We start from the raw sequence: 6,574 nt of genomic DNA, 5'->3' as shown, positions 1-6,574 counted from the left end.
TTGGATCCTACTCAATAAAAGCATCGTTATTATTCTTAGTTGTTTCTATTTTATCAATATTTGTTATGTTTTGGTTTCCATAAGCACAACATATCGACTTCTAATGAGCTTTCATAATTTGATCATATAATCTGTAACCAAACTCATCTAACTCAAAACTAGTGGACACACATTGTCTCGTCTTCACATCAAACTTAGATCATTCATCTTTTGAAACGTGAACAAAAGCATTGATTCTAAAGATTCGTAAATGATCATAAGAAACTTCCCTTTTCAATCATATTTTGTTTGGCACCTCAAAACCCAAAGGAACGCACGACTTGATATTTAAAATATGTATCACTGTATTCAAAGACTCACTCCAAAAAATCGTGAAAGCAAACATCTCACTCCTTCAAATAGTGTTTGATTCATCCTCCCATGTAAACCATTTAACTAAGGTGTCTTCGGAGGTTTTTTTATGTTGAATTCCTTGCTTCATACAATATTCATCAAAAAGACAATACTCACCACCATTATTTGTCTGAATACACTTCAGTTTTGCGCTAGTCTGTCTTTCCACAAAAGCATGAAACTATTTAAAAAAATTTAACACATGATCTTTGGACTTTAAAGTATACACATAATTCTTCCTTGAATGATTATAGATAAAAGTCACAAAATATAAAAACACCACCAAGTGTTCTTATTTTCATAGGACCACACACATCAAAATATACTAAATCAAGTATACATAGTTTATGTGAGTAAGAAATATTTTTAAGGCTACTCTAGTCCACTTCTTTTTTAAACAATGAACACACTTCTGTAAAGAACTATTCTTTATCCCACAGAGAAGACTTTTCTTAGTCAATATCATCAAGCATTTTTCGCTCATATGACTAAGTCTGTTATGTCAAAACTCTACGTTTTCTTCATCATCAATTGCATTGACTGAAGAATCTATAATCATTGCATGCATCCTATACAATGACGAACACTTTTCTCCCTTCGTCAATATCAATGATCCTTTAGTAAGTTTTCATTTCCAGACATGAAAAGTATTGCAAAAACCTTAATCATCGAGCTTACTAGTGGAGATCAAATTCATATGGATGTCGAGAAAGTGCTTCACATTCTTCATAACCAATGTGTTGTCATTTTCAAGTTTAGGCACACATTTCAAAATTCAATAACTTTGGCAATGTCATTGTTACTCATTCTAACACTTCCACAATCATTAGAAATGTATGATTAAAAGAAATCCCTCTGTGATGTGGCATGTATTGAAGTGTCTCTATCAATCACCCAATTATTCTCTTGGCAAATGAGATTAATATCACCGCCGTACAAATAAAGAATTCATCGGTAGCCACAATAACTTTCTCATGTTTATCAAGGTCATCAATTTTCCTTTCTTTTCATTTGTATTTTTGTTTTCTTTGAGAAATATTTTGCAAAATTTATTGATATGCCTATTTTTGCTACAATGATAACATTCAATGTTAGCATTGTTATCGGATATGTTTTTAGTTCTATATTTCTCATTTAGACCTCTACTCTTAGTCCTCACTCTTCTTTTAGTAAGTAGAACATCAGAATGTGAAAAAGAACCTTGTGGTTTTTTCTCATTTCTTCATTGAGGACACTACTCTTTACCACATTCATAGTACACATACCATTTACAACTAAGTTGGGCAATAACGTTCTAAATGTTTCTTTTGAATCCAATAATGTACCAAGAAGCCATAGCCCTTGAACTTCATCATCAAACTTGTTACTCATTCCATGTAACAATTAATATTCCCCTAAAACGCATTCATGTGATCGGACATGATTTTTTCATCTTGGTACTTCAAGTCTATCATCTGCTTGATCAAAGACAAATTATTGTTACTAGTCTTCCAAGCATATAATTCTTCAAGTTTGCTCCATAGATCTTTTGTGTATCTCTTCACTGACATTGGTTGATAACATTATTATTTACCAATTGTATAATATAGTCACACACCACCTGAGACTCAAAGTTTATTGCTGATTAATTTTATCTTTTGGCTTTCACTAGTAAATATAGGTAATAATAATTTTTTAACATAAAGGAGATATTCTATCCTCCATTTCCAAACGTGATAGTTAGAGTCATTAAGAGTAAGCATTATACTCGTATTGTTCTCCATTATTATAAACAAAATTGTTGTTCTCCAACATTAAATAAATTAAATATAAATTGATAAATAACAATTTTTTAACACAAAAATAATTATTTTATTATTGAAAGACTTTTTATATATGTTTTATTTTTTAAATGTCAAGTAAATTCATACATGTATTCATTAGGTACACTTGTAAAAAATAATGAAAATTTTTGGGATGATCTCTAAAAAAATGAAATAATATGTATAACAAAATCAGTGGAATATAATTTATAAAAAATTATCAAAGTAGCCACTAGATAAATAGTAATAATAATATATTTTTTAAATATTATAATATATTACATTAATGTTAATTATTTTAAAAAATTAATTATTTATTAAAATTGAAATGAATGATAATACGAAAAGGGTAAGAGAACTCGAAAATAAATTGATAATTGATATATTAGGCCTGAGAGGGAGAGTGTGGAAATGTGAAAAATATATATAGTAAATTATTTTCTGTATTCATATAATCTATTTTAAATATATTAATTTTTAATTTAAGTTATTATTAATATTTAAAATTATATATTAACAAAAAAATTTATAAAAATTAATATATTAATATAATTTATTTTGAAATATATACTATTTTTTAATTTAAATCATTTAATAATATTTAAAATTAAATTAACAAAAATATATATATATATAACATTATATATAATATTAATGATTAAATAATATTATAAATATAAAAAATAAATAAGTTGGGCATATAAATCAAACATACCAAATTTAACGATTAAAAACTTTAAGATAATATCAAACGTACCTAAGAATATATAAGCTGGCGTCAATAAGCTGAATCAAACTAGCCCTACATCATCAACCCCTTCTTGATATATGATGATCAACCCCTTTTTAATACCGTAGTTAAAGGCTATCAAATGTTTAACTACGGTTTTATATACCACAGTTAAAGATATGTTTGTCAATAAGTGCGGTAAATTTACTATAAACCGTTAAAGTTAAAGTTAAAATTAAATTTACGGTTTAACTTTTAAAAACTGTACGTAGTTAAAGATATGTTTGTCAATAAGTGCGGTAAATTTAATATAGTTAATAGTAACATTTTTTAACGACAAAACTTTTAACTACGGTTGACTGCGATAAAATTACCGTAGTAAATAGTCTTTAACTGCAGTTTTATAAACCGTAGTTAGAGACTATTAACTGCGGTAACTTTACTGCCCTTAGTTAATAGTCTTTAACTGCGGTTTATAAAACCGCTGTTATAAACTATTAACTGTATTATTTTTAATACATCTTTATTGATCAATGATTTTAATAGAAACATTTAACTGCGGTTTTATATACCATAGTTGAAGTTAAGACTTTTAACTGCGGTTTTTATATACCGTAATTAAAAATAAGACTATTAATTGCGGTTTTATATACAACAGTTAAAAGTAAGATATTAACTGCGGTTATATATATATATAAGGTATTAACTACGGTTTTATATATCACCGTTAAATTTCGCCACTAATAACACATTTTTTTTACTAGTGGAAATATCTTTTTATCTATTTATCTTTATTCAACATTGGGTATATAATTATAAACTAAACTTCAAAGGTTAATTTCTAATAGTTAAAGACTATATTCAAGTGTTCGTCATTTCTAAATCGATCAATTTATTCTTAAAGATAATTTAATATATATTCGAGCACTTTTTGAACAAATTCTAATTCCCCACTCTCTTTTACTCTATGTATCATTGTGTTTATTTTGGGTGTTAACATATACAACTAGATTGACACAAATTTTGTTAAATACCATTATCCTTCCTTCTTGGTTGTTACAACAATTAATAGCCAATTTTGTATGGTGTGTAATTTTAAATTGTATTCGTTGATGACTTCTAAGTCAATTAATATATATATATATAAAAGAGCGGAGGTGAATTTCCCATTAAAAAAAGTCATTATATTCTTTATTAATTTTATTGTACATGCGTTTACTAAAATAATTTAGTCAAACTATCAATTGGTCCAATATAGTCAAATAATAATATACGTGTATAAAAATAGTAAAATCCAATAGATTTGTGATATTAAATTATATTATAAGAATAAAAACGTTTAATAAAGAAAAAAAAAGGGTCGCTGGGGAGAGACCGAGCCAACATGAACCGCGGCTGCTACGCTTTAAAAAACCCGGGTCAACCCTAATCACACATATCTCTTTCCGTGAAACCTCTCTCTCTTCTCTACCGCACGTGCCTTCAAAAGCATTCACATTCTCTCTTATCCACCGCACGTGCCTTGAAGTATTCATATTCTTTACCCTCTTCACTTTTAAGTCTTTATTAATAATCGTGGGCCCAGTTAGTGTTCTACTCTCACTGCTCACTAGAACCCACTAATATAGTATAGGCTCAATAATTAATGTTTACAAATACCTCTTTTAATGGGAGGGTTTTGGGATAAAACCTCAAACATTTTATCAACCATTAAATTAAATAATTTTATCATTAAATACCAAAATTATTCTCTAATTTTATCTTCTCTCTTTAAAACATAATTCTCTCACTTACACCATATCTTTTAAAGTTAAAGGGCAAATTAGTCTTTAAATTTTAAAAATCAGTTTTTTCCTACTTTTTATTAAATAAGGGTTTTTTTGGATAAAACTCAGATAAAATCCAAAAAACCACTTTCCCAAACAAGGCCAAGGAGTATTTTGATAAAAATGTAGTAAAATATAAATGAGGAATGAAAAAGTAATTGAGAGGGACATTGAAAACAAAACCACGAATTTGACGTGGCTTGTCACGTTGCTTTCACGTTCCGAAACGCACATTTTGGATCTTGAAACGTTCATTTCGGATTCTAAAAATACTTATTTCATGACCAAAATTATTTATTTTATTTTTTGTCAAAATGACCGTTTCGGAACATTTTTTATTTTTTCTCTCCTACTCGCGTGTGTATCTTAGAACATTTTTAAAATTTGATCTCTCCTACCACTTGATATGTTATGTCGATTCTTGGACTTAGTTTCTCTTATATTTCGCTGAGTTTATCATTTTTCAATATAAATATATAACGGGGATTTAAAGAGAGGATACGAGAGGAAATGACATTAATCGACAAAAAAAAAAGTGTAAAAAAATGAAAAATTATTCTATTTTTTCAATGAATCAAATTGAACACATTATTCTATCTTATTCCCTTCTAAATCTTTTCTTATATATAATATATTTGAATAATTTAATAAATAAAAGTATTGGTAATATAATAATAATTTTAAATTATTTTGATAAATGAATGTAAAATTTAAATGACAAGGGTTAATTAATAAATATTTGGAAAATAAAATAAATTAAAATATTTAATTTTAATTAGTTTAAATTTAAATTTGATTGATGAAATATAGAACTAAATAAAGTATATTTAAAAAAATACTTTTATAATTACCAAAAAAATATGACAGATTTTTCTAAGTTTTTTTTTATCATTCAAAATAGATTTGAGTTTACTTTATATTTGTAATACCTCATTTAGTATAATTGAATTTGTTTATCATCATTTTTTAATTTAAAAAGATTATAGGTGAAAAGAGTGGACTAAATAGACTAAAATGTCACGTATTAATTATTATTAAGAGCGTATTTAATGGAAATTGAAAGACATCATTGTGGGTAGGATGTGAACGGTACCTATCTTCGAACTCGATTTTAATTTTACTACTCGATCCCGACAGGTATCTCTATTTGTATTCTCATTCCCGATTCGTCGGGTACCCAATCCCCGACATGTACCTTGTCTCATACCCGATCGAGTACATTCTCCCATACTCATGTCTCACCTCGTACACAATTTAAAATATCCGAACTCGACTATCCAAATGTATAAGACATATGGATACAGTGATACACATTCACATACCTAACTGTCTATTGATATGCTAGTTTTCATCTTTCAAAAACAAAATAATAATAATTCTGGAGCTATGATTAATTTATGAGGGTTTAACATTATATTTATGATGTTCTTTTAAATTATTTTATCCCATTCTTTTTTTTTTCTTACTTGTAATATGAACTATGAGACTAGAGACAAGCTCAAAAGATCATATGATGACAAATTTAAGGCTAAATCAAGAGGAGGATCTATGGCCTACAAATAACTGAAAAGATTAAATATTTTTGTATTTTTTAGAGCTACTAAACTTATGATTAGTGGGTAGGATTTTAAAATCTTATATATAATCCAATTATTTCAACCCTTCACTGTTGAATCACATAATTAAAACATCTTCTATTTTATAAAAATTATTATTTAAATATTTATAATAAATGTGAGGCATATATTTGTGTATACAGTTATTATCATTTATTATTTTGTTGAAAATTAAACACATTACAACATCATATGTAAAGTTTGTTA

The sequence above is a fragment of the Impatiens glandulifera genome, chromosome 1 (genome assembly GCF_907164915.1).
Source record: "Impatiens glandulifera chromosome 1, dImpGla2.1, whole genome shotgun sequence".
NCBI classification, from domain to species: Eukaryota; Viridiplantae; Streptophyta; class Magnoliopsida; order Ericales; family Balsaminaceae; genus Impatiens; species Impatiens glandulifera.
The sequence above is the reverse complement of the archived record's forward strand: the minus strand, read 5'-3'. Positions refer to the sequence as shown.